Genomic DNA, 13,909 nt, shown 5'->3' with positions numbered 1-13,909 from the left:
GCTTAAGTGTCAGCTGGGGTTAAACCATGACAATGTTCCTGAAGGCTGCTTGAAAATAATCATCCAGCAACAGCCCACTTCTTACCTCAGCAGCATTAAAAAATCCCCGTTAAACAACCAGTGCAATGCAATAGGTGCTTATGTGAGCAATATTCAGCCACATGTCTGTGCTCCAGATACTGGGTTGGTTGTGAGGGAGGCAAGTCTCCAAAGCTGCAACAGCATTCCTGTTACCACTTTCCCATGCCAGCTGTCTCAAGGAGCTGTTACAAGAGGTTGTGATCAGGTGCTCAAGGAGAGCTTTCACTCCTTCCTTCCCCTTACCGTGCTCTGGACATCTCTCCCAAGGAGGAAAGCACTATTAGACCATCTTGGTGCTTCCGTAAACTCCCCTCGTCTTGACCGATCCTCCTGTGGCTTGCTAGGCTGATTCTCAAGGTCCTGGTGACCGAGGTTATGGCTAAGTGTACAAAATAAAGGCAGAGAAAGGAGTGGCTACATCGCAAAAGCATATTCTGTTGACTGGACATTGCGTTTCGCAAGGCTGATGAGACACTCTGAATCATACTGTTCCTCCCACACAGAAATCCCCTTCTGCTATAGTTATGCCTTGCATACCTAATAGCTTAGTAATCAGCATAAATCAACTTCTCAGCAAAGCCAGGGAAAACCACATATCCCGAGCGGTAGAGAGTGGCCAAATGCCACCCTTTTCAGCTTTGTCCCCATACTGACATCTCAGACATTGACACTGTGATAATCATTATGAGAAGTGCCAGTGGAAAATTTTTGTATGTAAAAACTGCAGTTACCTCTGCCTTAGACAGCCAAGAATAACTGGAGTGTTCTGTTAATATTTTGGTTACTCCACATGCTTTCATGCAAACCTTGCTGGGAGCGTGGCAGAAGTGTAACAAAAGCAGAAGAGCTGGTGGGATCATTCAAAGCCACCTGCTGCTCCTTATGGGCTCGTTTGATCAGAGGGGCTCACACCTGACATTCACATCTATCTCAGCAGGTGCCACGGTCACATATGAAGCTCAGACATGAGTCACCGCTTTGGGCAAATGGGTGGAAGTGAGCAGGACAGTGGGAGCTGAGAAGCTGGTGGTATCTGATGGGTAGATGGCCAGGAGTTGCCAACCACTTTATCTGGAGACTTTTGTGCATGTGTTTCAGTATGCAGCAGAGGTTTTGGGTGCTGACCAGCAGTGTAACATGGGATAAAGAAGAAAATTTTGGCAGCATATAGGAAAGATCAGGCCATGAGGAGGTGGAAAGAGTTGTCAGAGGAAGATCTTTTGTGTGCAAGCTACTACAATAGGAAGCTACTATCCTTTCCCCTGGGTGTCTGGGAGTGCAGGGGCTGTGAGACCTGTAGTTCAAGCTTACAGGTTTAAATCACTGAAATTGGTGCATCTTCATAGGGCAAGTCTAGCCCAGCAACTTCCAGGATGGTTTAACTGTGCTCACAACACTCCTGCAGAACAGGAGGAGAATTTCCGACAGCTCCACGAAGACAGGTAAAGAAGTGAGTTTGGTGTGGCCAGAGCCTCCACTGGGGCTGTGTGGGGACTAATGGGAAGGGTGGCTGATGGAGATGCCAGTCACATCTGTCTGGGCTCTGCAAATCTGTCTTCCCTCACCCCTGGTCCTGCTCCATTCATTGCTACCCTGGCCCACTCTCCCCAACCTGCTCCAGCCTCTCCTCATCTTGCTGCCAAAGCACCCGTTCATCACCCACCTCCCCGGTGCCCACCCCTGAGCAGTGCCCGCCTGCCGGCCACACTGCTTATTTTGGAGGCCGCTGCTAATCCCCTGCACCCTTGCGCTCCTTGGTTTACAGAATCGCAGCCGCTCCCAGCTTGCGATAGCCAGGTGGCCGCTGGTTGACCCTGGCTGAGTGTAAATATTTTGCTTTGGCTGGAAGGAAATGTGACATACATTTGGGATGGAAGTGATCCAGGAGCTGTGGCCTCGAGAGCCAAACTGCTGGGAAGCCCCCATCACAGTGGTCTTAAGGTATTGGTGCTGTCAAACACGTTGGACTTACCCTGAGCTGTGCCCCAGCGGGGTGTCACGTCAGTGTGCCTCTTGGTGACAGAAACAGGTGCAGTTGGGGGTCAGTGTGGGGTGCCACATGCACACCCCAGCAGCGAGGGGAGAGGGTCACCATGCTCCCTGGCATGGCTTGCTGGCCCTGGCACATCTCCTCAGGGGCAGCTGAGCGCTAGCATGAAGGCAGGACATGGTGGAGAGAGACCAGCACGCGTGCTTTCCAAACTCCTGTGCGAGTTAGGAGCAAAGATGCCATCAGAAAGAACACTATGTGGTTATTTTTGTTTCTTGACCCACATGGTTGTGTGAGCAGTGGTGGGTAAAGTGGCCGTCCCTAGCCTCCTGATAATGGGCTTCACCTTGCACTGCAGACAGACCAGGTTAAACCTGGATTAATTTTAAAATCTGGCCCCCAGCTGAGGGATGTTTGCTGTCAGTGATGCTTGCAGTCACCTGCCTCAGTCTGCCTGGCTGTAGCCTGTGCTCAAATAGGAGTAGTAATGCTATACTTGACGGCATGCTACACAAAGTAGTTAGTATTGCATTTTAAATCTTATAAATATTAATTAACGGTATTTCAAAATACTAAAGGTGCTGAAATCTCATGCATTGGATAGAGATAAATATCTCTCTCAGATTTAACCATAATCTTGCTGAATTATGCATTTAACTTGGCACAGCGGGTTCCCCGGGAGTGGTGTCTGCTCGTTCGGTCTTCCCTCCTTGCATACCGAGGTGCCAACTTCCCGCAGCAGAGCCCAGCAGCTTCCCCGGGGCTCGGAGAGCCAGATCATCCGGAATGCGCAAGCTGCACCAAGTTGAAGGTTTGTTTTTGGTAAGTATCCAGAAATTAAGGCACTAACTTGTTGAGGTTTTAGGCCATGCCTCGGCCCCATCCTTATAAACTGCTGTGAGCGTCATTATCAACCTTTCTTTCTCCAGACAGTCAAATTTGTTATGGAGAAAATGCATGTGTATTTGATTCACTTGTGAAAGACTCGACAGTAGATAATTTAAAATCAAATTACAGTGACATAGTCTGCCATCAAACCAAAATCAGAAGGTTCCCTTTCACAGGACAATGCTCCTCATGCACTAAAATAAAAGCTGAACCAACTGCATGGTAATGCTCAGCCAGTCCACAAAACCGTACGGAGGCACATGGACTTTTTAGGAAGATCCCCAGCGAACGTTAAACAAACCCTGACGTTCTCAGTGCTGCTGCCCGGAATCAGCGCTTTGCTCCCTGGTACGTGCAGAGATGTTTAAACAGCTCTTGCAGCAGCCGCTGACACCATCATACTGAATCCTGCCTGGGAGATGAGTCACGGAGAGGGGAATTAACCTGTTACTTAGAGCACGCTGCCAGTGTGCTAAGCTGAAAACCAGTAGAGAAGAAAGGCAATAAAATAAACTTTTACGGACCTGGAAATTTTCATAGGTTGAAGATGTCTTTTTTAAAAATTAGAAATCTATCTATACATATGCACACATATATACATGCGCGCCCTCTAAGGCCAAAGAAAGACACAGTAAGCTGTTGCAATCAAAGCATGTGCCACACAATCCTAAGCAGGATGTTATGTTCATAGTAGAACATAACGTAAAAAAAAGGATTAGGTGGGAGACATCAAAAGCCCCCATCCCCCTGAGCACACCATGTGAGTCCAGTGGCTGTAATCCCCTCCTGCCAGTACCGATGTCTACAGCTGGTTCAGCAGAGGGAGGAATGGCTCTGATGGGAGTTGTCATGTTGTGTCCATCCAAGGTCCACACAACTCACCTGTGTGCCTTGCAGCTTGTCCACCGCAGAGTCTTTATTTCTCACCTTTTGGCTTTGTTCAAACTTGTGTAACTACATTTTGCTAAATTAAACTGCTCCTACGTTTCCTGCGATCTATGGACTTATTTTTGTGGTTAACCTCTCAACCTGCCATAGCTATTTCTGATGTTCCGGTGTCTTGGCCAGCAGGACTGTGGGCTGCTCGCTGTTTCTGATATTCAGAGTTGTGCTGTTACGCTGAGCAATGAGGCTGGGAGAAGCTTCTGTGTGGGAGGTCACGGGGGTCAGGCTGCTCTTACGTGTCTTTATTCCGACTTACAACTGGAAGCCACGCTGAAGCTCTGGCTTCAGGGCTGAAGTTGACCTCCTCTTTGAAATCACCACCAGCAGCAGGCTGGCCACCACCAGTGCCCTGTGAGGGACTTCCATGCTTGTCTGAAGCACCTGGCACAGGAGAGTTGTGGAAGGAGATTTCTGGCTGTGGCAGCTTTTGGGTGCCCTGTGCTGCTGGCTCTCCTGAGAGCAGCCGGAGGAAGGGTCCCAGTGTCACAGGGCTGCGGGTTGGTCTGTGAACTCACTGCCGCTATGGAAATGAAATGCTGGGAAAGGATGAAGGAGCTCACAGCCATTCCAGACAGGCTCAGCTCCCTGCCTGAAGGATGACAGACCTGTCTCCCATCACAGACGCTCTGTTTAACAACAGATTAACCGAATTCTTTTGAGCTTTTCTTATGCTGAAAGGACATTGCCCAAAGCAGCTGAAAGGACAGCCCACTTGTCCAATACTAGGAGCTCTTTTTGATCTGCTTTTCCTTTGACATTGTCTGGGGTACCCTCCCCCTGCAATGTAAATTCATTCCTTTTTATTGCAGTTGGTTTGGATTTGTGAGGAGGGTGAAATGCCAGCCACCTAAAAGGTTGGCCAGAAGAGTTGCCATCTAAAAGACCAGCTGGCAAATAGGTGATTTTAACCAACAAAAAGAGGTGTTGAGAGTAGTTTGATTATTTTGAGGGGGGTGGTGGTGTTGGCACAAAGAGCTCTGGACCCAGTAGAAACAGCTATTTCAGCCAAGTACCAAAACTGGTGCGAGGTTTATCTAAACTTTGCTTCTTTTCTTGCAGTTTTCATTCAGACTTGTCCCAGTCAGCACCAGGAACTGCCGCCGGCTACACCTCACAAATAAAAACATGCTAGGAGAGACTTGTGGTACGTTTCCTATATGTTTGCTTCAAAAAAGATGTATCTCATGACCAGAGTCCAACTTTGCTGTGCCAGTTCAAGAAGTTGGCTTGGTATTTACACCGTCCTAAATGACAGCTGGGGCAGCTGTCAACCTGAGCAGCAGGAGGAAATCTCCCCCTTGTCCAAAAATGTCCATGTCTGGGGTTTTGGCTCTGAAAATTATAAATGTGGAGGGTGGGTGTGTCTGCAGATTGCAGCTCGGGATGCACCTTTCAGTGGTCAGAGCCATCTCAATATAAATACCTGTGATGAAGTTTATGCTTAACTTTCTAAGCACAATGTCCTCCCATACTAAGATATGTATTTCCAGAAGAGGAGAAAGAGAAACAGATAAACATTGGCATGTGTTTCTGAGCTAGAAAACATGAAAAGTTATGCACAAGGAAGCACAGCACATTTGCTGAGAGGTAGCTGAGAGGACTCCCTCCTTTCAATCTCTCTGTCTATCAACAGAAGAGATGCTTGAAGATTGCACCAATCCTGAAACCCTCATTTTCTTTTGCAGAATAATAAGCAAATAGGTTTTAGCCTGTTGCCTGCAGGGAAATGCTTTTGTAATGGAAGGAGCACCCTGTGCTAAATCAACAAACAAGAGAATAGCTGTGTTTGTTTTTCCGTGTACTGGAGGTGAAGGTGCAACCACGCTGGGGTTTCTTTCACATCCTCTCCAGTTGACACAGGGCAGGGGACAGGCACAGACATATGTGGAGCTGCTCATGTCCGTAGAGGGAGCCTGTAACTGGAACAACAAAAGCTTTGGTCTCTGTCTTTTACCGGCACCTGAAGTGCCCTCCCTGTTGCTGGAGCTGGAGCTGCAGGACCCCTGGCACGCCTGGCGCTCTCTCCCAGGCTGTGCTTTCATGAATGCTTTAAACCAGCACTTGCCACCAAAGGGAGCTGCTATGGTGTCTCACTGACCCCATCTACCTGCTTCAACCTCTCAGCTCTTGTGCAATCTGACCAAAGTGCATCAGTGAACACAGCTGGACTACAACCAGCCAATGACTACAAAAAGGAAGCTTTTTTTAAAATGAGCTCTGTTCCCCACTCCACTTCACTCCCTTGCACAGGGAGTGACCCTCATGTGCTTCTTTTGACAGTGACGGTGACCCTGCCCTACACAGACACGGTGCCTGTGGCCCGATGGCATGGAGGTGGGTGGAGGGTCGTGCTGGCCCAAGGACACCCCTGCTCCCTGTGTGCCTGGTAGGAGAGGAGAGCAGCAGGCACTGCTGAATTAATCAGTCAGAAACAGTGATGCTGGTGGAGGTATCTAGTTTACATGCATTTATATACCCATAGAGATGCACTTTAATACAGCTGATTTCACATGTGGTGGATATTTTTGCTTATTGACTATGAATACAGAGCTACCAGTACAATTTTTGTCCGTGATAAGTGTGGTTTGTTGGTACGTCTGAAGGAGAGTGCCTGGCACAGGCACAGACTCAGTGCTGATTTGGAAAACAAGAGTGATCTAGCCAGACAGAGGTATTATTCCCTCCAGTTGCATTCCAGAAACAGTCAGTTATTTGGAAGTATCTTGTGTGCTTAGCCAGTGTGCAGGGAGCATTTGCAAAGGCAAGGGCAGGAATGAGTTTCTGTTTTAATCCTGTCTTATATAGATGGATTTGCCTTATTCCTAGCATTTGAACCATTAGCTCAAAACCAGGTCTACAGCAGGAAGGAATACCTTCCCTCCCCATGTCTAGGACACCTGGTACACAGTTGTATGCCCATAGGTACTTGTGTTTTTCAAATCTCTATTTCCTGATGGCCCTAGATACAGAAAGAGGTATTTGTGTGTGCATCTGTGTGTTTGTTATGTGTCAGGACAGGTACTCCTGTGCATATACAAGCAGCTATATATGTGCCCATACAGACTCACATTACCAGTCACGTTTACCTCTGTCTATATGCATGCCTATCCTGCCATGCAATCAACATATACACAAGTTTGCTGCAACAAGCCAATTTTTCTTTTCTCTCCTGAATTGCCAAATTCTGGAAGCCGCAGGCTAGCTATTGTGGTCTCCCTGATTCCCAGGTTTCTTCTGCCGTTGGCAAGTAAGCAGCACTGCAAGTTTCCTAACAACTGGGATGAAGTTTTGTGTAAATCACCTTCTAGGCATTAGACTTTTCCCAGCAAAAGAGGGGCGCGGGTGTTTAGAGGAGGGAGAGTTGCTCTCTTTGATGTGGGGATTAGTTCACATGTCAGTGTTATCCCCTTTTTTAATATTCTGTGATTTATAGAAGGGTGGCTATGAGAGAGAGCCAAGGGGACACCCACATGGGACTTGCAGACAGACACCACCTCCCAGAAGATACACACACTAAAGCAGCTGGCATCAACAGAACCACCCCAGTTGGGGGGAAAAAAAAAAAAGGGCATTGTAAAAAGTAATGTCTTTTTCCTAACAAATGCTTTCTAAAAGTTAGGATGTGTTTTCATGCTGATGGAGCAGGAGCTGGTTTTCCCAGCAGCAGAGGGGGAGTCTTTTTGCACTTCCATAATAAAGAAATGATAAATGCTTTTTTCCTTTAAAAAAATGCTTGATTTGTGTTTGCACCTTAGAGCACACATCACTAGTGAGAACGAGTGTGGCTCCAAAACTGATTATGCTCACTTGAAACATATTTAGTAATGTGACTGCTCCAGTCAGTGTTTCCATCCTCTCCTGCACAATTTTTTTATCAGTCCTTTAGAAAAACTTCACTTTTTGGTCAAAAGTTACGTGGTTGTTTTGCAATGCAATCTTACGTCTCTTAGTGTTGGAGGAAACATTCCTGATGCTTTTCATGGGAACTGGATAAGGCTCTGACTTATTAGGCTAGAAGCCATATTCATAGTAGCTTTGCTTAGCATATCTGAATTGTTTAGGCTTAGTGCTTTGTGCAGCGGACAGCTGAGGGGCTTGCAAAGGAGACAGCGATGAATACAGTAAGAAAGATTGAATTAGCTTTTATTTAAAAATAGCCTGAATTGGTGTCTTTTTTTCTAAGTTTTATCTGTTTTGGCCCACTTCAATTCCTAATATTTGTATTTGTCCATTCCTCTTTGAATGAAACAGAGACATTCTAGTAAAGCAAGCCTTTTTTAAAGAAAAAAAAAGGAGTTTAATTTCCAGCCAGGTCAGCTCTTTGAGCTGATTCCCTGCATGGCTGCACTGATTTTGAAGGCGGTGGGGGTGACAAGACTGTGGCAGCCCAGACTTCAAAGTGAGCTGCTGTAAAACTCTACCCTAAATAAGCAGGTTTGTCATGTTACCATAGAGGTAATGTGGGGTCTTCCTTGGGTGTTTCCCCTAATTCCTCTCCCATCTAGATACCCAAAGTCCTGCATACACCTTCCTAGCACATCGGCGGCAGCTCGGCACTGCCTGGGCAACCCTCACCTTGAGGGACAGACAAAAGCTGAACCCCTTCATTGCCGCTGCATTTCCAATGGCCTCCCACAATTCCCCCGCTATTCTCTTAGGCATAAAGAGTTATTGTGTCAGCCCCCAGGAACCCATGGCCGCCTCTGACAAGTGAAGCGTGACGCGCAACGGGACGCGCCCCACACAAGTAGGCTTTGTCTCCGGGGGTGGCACGGTGAAGTGGCCACGTTCAAGTGTGGCCTCTCAGTGTGACATGTCCCGGCCCAGCCGGGGCTGCTCCATGTGCTCTGTGTGACCCAGATGTTCATCACCCCTCTCACACCCGCAGGGAAGCGCAGACACGAGCTGCTCTGGCATCTCCCCGGCCCCGCGGCTGCGCCGCAGGCGGGGCGCTGCAGCAGGCTGGCACGCACGGGCACGGGCACGGCTCGGCACGGCTCGGCTCGTACCTGCCTGCCCAGGCACCGCCTCGGTTTGTTGCTCCCCTGCTGTGCCACTATGAAGTGACAGCAAATGCAACACTTATCTGAAACACGTACAAACTAACGCGTTATATGCACATGCACGCTCCCTCCCCAGACAGGTAGCAGTACAGTAATTCTGGGTGATGCTTCCTTTCACCCCAGCCCAAAGTGGGGCTGGGGATGGTAGAGGGGTGTGTGGAGCAGGAAGGGTGACTTGGTGGAGTGGAAATGATAACCCTTCCCATGGCCTGGGAAACATGCCACACACGTTTCTGGCAAGGAAGGGTATTTAAGAGACATGGCACATGCTGCACTCCTTAATCTTCTTCATAGATGGCTCATTGGAGCCAAAAATCAAAACAATTTTCTGCTTGTTTGTTCAAATTGTCAAAATATTTGACTGAATGAATGTCAAACAGTATCTCGAAGACAACACTTCATAGCAGGAAGGGCAACTTGGTGATCACTGGGCTCCTCCATTCCACTGCACTTTCTGGAAATGTCACCCCCTCCTCTCAGGTCCCCTGGCTGTCGCGTGACAGCTGGGCAATGCCCGCAGATCCCAGGCACAGGCATCACCCACTCTTCTCATCTTCTATAAACCTGTTTCCATTTGGGTGCTCAGACCTATCCCATTCTCACCACTACTTTGAGTCCCTCCTGAAGGGTTAAATAAGTTTTCCCTTTAAACAAAGAGACAGCTGTGGCTGATTAAACCCCAGTACTTATGCATGCATTTTGTTAATGCTTTCAGTGAGAAAAGTCATCCCTGTATTACTGAGGTATGCTCTCATCTGGGAGAAGCAGGATTTCTCAAGTCTCCTCTTTGGATTGAGTTGGAAATAAATATCTGATTTAAGCAAAGTATGTTAAATGCCATATATACTAAAGTGACTTTTCAGTAGTTACATTTGTGCATAGAGACTGGGGCTAGAACTCAGATTTTATGATTTTGGAGGCTTAAAATTAAAATTAAGCAATGTAATGAAATATAAAGTAACAATCAAACAGCCAGCCAGTCAAGCAGAACAGGCTTACACTTTTGAATGCATGAGAAAAGCAAAGAATTCAAAAAATACTGTCAGTTTTTTGTGTGTTTGTTTTTTTAAGGTTTTGCTGGTGATGACAGAGCTTAAACAAGAACAATATAAATAGACTGTAACTTAAAACTGCCACCGTCTTTTCACTTCAAACCACAAAAATGAATGTATAGGTTGGAGTTCATAACCAGCCTGTCCTTCCCCTCCAAAAAAAAGAACAAAAACTGAAATCAAATGGCCAGTTGGATTACTCAGCTGTTTGGCTAGAAGGTGCAATTGGAACGTCCTGTGGGCATGTGAAACCCAGACGACCACAGGCCCTGACAGCAAGACACAATTCTCCTGCTTTCCGAAGCCGAGCTGCAGTTCCTGGATCATACACTGTCACATGTATAGAATCCTGCGTGGAAGCATCAGGTGGAGAATACGAACTCTTTCTGCAGGAGATACCCGCACTCCTTCATGTTACAGTGATAGCAAGGAAACAACTCTCACTGTCTATATATCAGAAACAGCTTTTGAACATTTCTGCTTTTCATCTGTGTTTAATAAAAAATCATGTCCATTTGAGATTCTCCAAAAGCATCTGTTTTCTCTGATGTCTCACAGGAAGGAGGGATGCAAAATAAAATACTTTGTTGCCTTCACAGGCAGTGTGATGTATTAAATACCTGCACTATCATCTAGAACTTGGTAACAGAAGGCTTAAGGGAAAGGACTACATTTTCTTTTTGATCCCCCAGTAACAAACATATTGACAATGTCCAGTGAAGGTTAAAATTATATTGGATCATAGCTATGTACCCTGTAGACAGGCTTTAAGAAGAGATTTCCATACCCTGCTGAAGCAATCAACCATTAGTGTGGCACTTGGGCTAGACACAGTGGGGCAACAGCAACGTGCATTTGGTTGGAAAGCAGCAGTTCTTTTTTTCTTCTGGTCTAAACGGCAGCCTTGTCTGATGTTCGCCGGGCTCCACAGCTTGTATTTACGGTTTACGAGAGAGCTCAAAGACTCTGGAAACGCGGGAGCTAAATAGCCACCTTCTTAGCACCCTGCCCCGTGCAAAGCTTCCCTGGCACCTGATTAAGAAAACACTGTAGGGGATTCGCAGGAACGGGGGCTGGGGTCAGGGGGAAGTGTTAAACCATTGCATGGAACTATTCATGTGACCTGCCTGGCGATGCAGTGGCCATGGGCTCCACTGGCAGGCAGTGGCTTGTGGAGACCTGGGAATTATTATATGGGATTGGGAGAGAATGCCAGCAATGTGCACAGGGCTCGGGGGGAGGATGAAAGGCAAACGCCACTCAATGAATGAATTCACAAATATGTGTGCAATTTGTGAATGACTTCTTTCCCTTTGCTGAACTCGCACATGGGTTTCTACAGCCACCGGCAAAAGCCTCATGATACTGTCCCATGGCTGAGAAAGTCCACACTGACCTGCTCAGCTCTGCCAGCCCACCCACTGCTCCCCAGCACCTGCCACTGCATGGGCACGGACCACGCGGCGGCTGCGGGTGAAGGATGGTCCCAGCAGCACAGAGCGCTGTTTCGGCACGCCGCACACAAGGTCCTTGTCAAGGCACCAGCCAGCCTCCTAAACGCAGCTGCCCTTGGGAGGAGAGTGGGGTGTAGCTCTTCTGAATGTGGCAGCTCCCACTGGTGGAGGCAATGCTGTGGGGCACACCCACAGCTGAGAGCGAGGGGGAAAAATTAAGGGTTGCTGATTCAGCAATCTGGAAAAAGCAGCACCACAACAGGCTGTGGCTGGAGGGCAGAGCTCAGGCATGCCACCTCCATTGTTACCTGGCTGGTTGGGGGCTCACCTTCCCGGGGGGGCGGCTGCTGCACTCAGATGGGGTGTGTGGGCACGTGCTTCGAACGTGCAAGGAGGAGGAGTAACTTGCTGCCTCCCTGCAGTGTGAAATTTTGGAAAGACAGGAGCAGGGCATTCACCGTCTATAAACACTGTCCCTGCAGCTCCTCACTTGGCTCGGTAGAACCATCTTTTATTATCCTTCAGGGCTATGGCTGCAAACAAAAAATGCTTTCATTTCACTTTGGTGGCGGCTCAGGTTGTGTGTGCTCTGGCTGCTTCCTTAATTACAGTGGTTGTTGACAACCTCTTCTGATAGAGAGCCTCTCTTTGAGCAGTCCTCCCGCTCCCCCACTTTTTTTTGCAGTCTGAACACATAACAAACCAGAACGATGTTCTGTAAAAATAAGCTCACTGTAATGCAGTGATTCCCACACCACAGTTGTGCTGTGTTTCTCTCTTCTGTCCTCTCAGTTTGTGTTGCTGCTGTTTATTTCCTCTTTCTGGCTATAAGAATGTTTTATTTATTAGTGCTGGATTTCCTGTTGCCTGCAGCTGCCCGTACTTTACTCTTTCCAGCTCACTTTACCTTTCAAGTCAGTCTGTAGGTTTGTTACCCACTGACTGAGGTGCTCTCAGCAAGTTTGGTCAGTGGTTGTATTAAGCAACACTTGACAGAGGGGGACTTGCACGGCAGCCTGGGTGCACAAATAACCCAAAGATACCAAAAGCTGGCATAGGCATCCCTCACAGACGCAGGAGGGGGCCCTTTTTCTGACTTGCTGATGCAAAGATTTTGCTTTCTTGGTTGGCAGGAACACCTCTGGTTTTGCTTGCACGCACAGCACTGCAGGGAGGAAGTCAGCTCTTTGAACTGTACACAGTCTGCAGGTCTGATGGACGGGGGTTTACGGGTTTGCCATTATTTATATTTCAGACAGTGGGCCACATCATGATAGAAACGTCATGCAGACTTTCCACACGTGAGATTCATGAATGACTTCCTTGACCTTTGTGGACGTTCAACATCCTCATAGTAAACACAAAGATTGCTTATACAGAAAGTGAGAACATGATGGAGAAAAAAATGTTTTGCTGCTTTGAACGTGATTTCTCTGCTGGAAGGAAGGAGGAGGCACGAGCTCTCAATGCTCTGTGCATTACTGGCAAAGCCAGCTGAAGAAGCTCACTCAGCTGCACCGGGGAGACGTCCTTCATCTAATTCCCTGTTGTCCAATACCGATTTGGTGCTATTTCAGGTGGCAGAGAATAAGGCTGAAGCAGCACCTAATGGTAATATTTCCTCTCTTGTGCTTTACACATGAGGGGCTTCCCTAATTTTATCAAATTTTCTCTCTGTTTGGTAGGGATTTGAGACCTGAAAACTGAGTAACGAGAGCTGCGGGTAAAGAGGAGCCCAGGGCACGCAGGCAGCTGCGGCGTTTCCCTGCGAGGCAGCCAGAGCCCTGGCAGGATGGGATCCTCTCCTCTGCTGTTCGTGGTGGGCAGCTGCTGGCAGAGCAGCGCTGCAGGTGCAGCACCAGAAGACACTTCTTCCTTTGTGTCAGATGTTCGAGAGCTGCCCAGGAACATTAAATAGGGAAAGGTCTTCTGACATCTTCCAGGTAAGATGGAAATGGAAGATCCTGAGCATTTGAATTATGAAAGATCCCAGTGTGTCACCTGCAAGCCAGTGTTTTAACCCCAGTGGCCTGGCCAAATTCCAGCTCCGTTAATTACATCCTGCCTATGTGAAAATCCCCCGCATTTGTACACTGCTTTTTCCCCGCTTGTTTTCAGCAGCTGTGTGGAGTTGCCAGGCACAGTGGAGTGCTTGCCACGTTCCACCTCAGGCCTGGCTTCCTTTCAGCAGGGAATGAAATGAGCACTGTGCATGGCATTTGCAGTGAGTTGGGATCCTCTGCAGGGAAGGGTGCTGCAGATGGAGCGTACCCGAGGACCAGAGCTGGAGCCTTGACACAGAAGGTAAGAGCGTGAAGAGGCCAAAGAGACCAGTGCTGGGGCACACCACAGGGTCCCAGGAGGGACAGGAGGAGGCTGCCGCACTGTGATCTGATTTTTCTCCCAGTGTCTCTCAGCTACAAGGGCTGGAATAGC

General features: G+C 47.9%; 1 long non-coding RNA gene across 1 annotated transcript; it reads left to right on the top strand.

The window, feature by feature from the left end:
* The first annotated feature begins 719 nt into the window (after positions 1-719).
* On the top strand, positions 720-10,543 carry LOC110358628 (uncharacterized). The gene is made up of 4 exons (XR_002413243.2): positions 720-1,523; positions 2,739-2,893; positions 4,964-5,048; positions 10,039-10,543. It is a non-coding gene; the product is annotated as an uncharacterized LOC110358628 (long non-coding RNA).
* The last annotated feature ends 3,366 nt before the right edge of the window (positions 10,544-13,909 follow it).

This window comes from Columba livia, chromosome 5 (genome assembly GCF_036013475.1).
Source record: "Columba livia isolate bColLiv1 breed racing homer chromosome 5, bColLiv1.pat.W.v2, whole genome shotgun sequence".
NCBI lineage: Eukaryota > Metazoa > Chordata > Aves > Columbiformes > Columbidae > Columba > Columba livia.
Note: the sequence above shows the minus strand (reverse complement) of the source record. Positions and strands in the feature narration are given on the sequence as shown.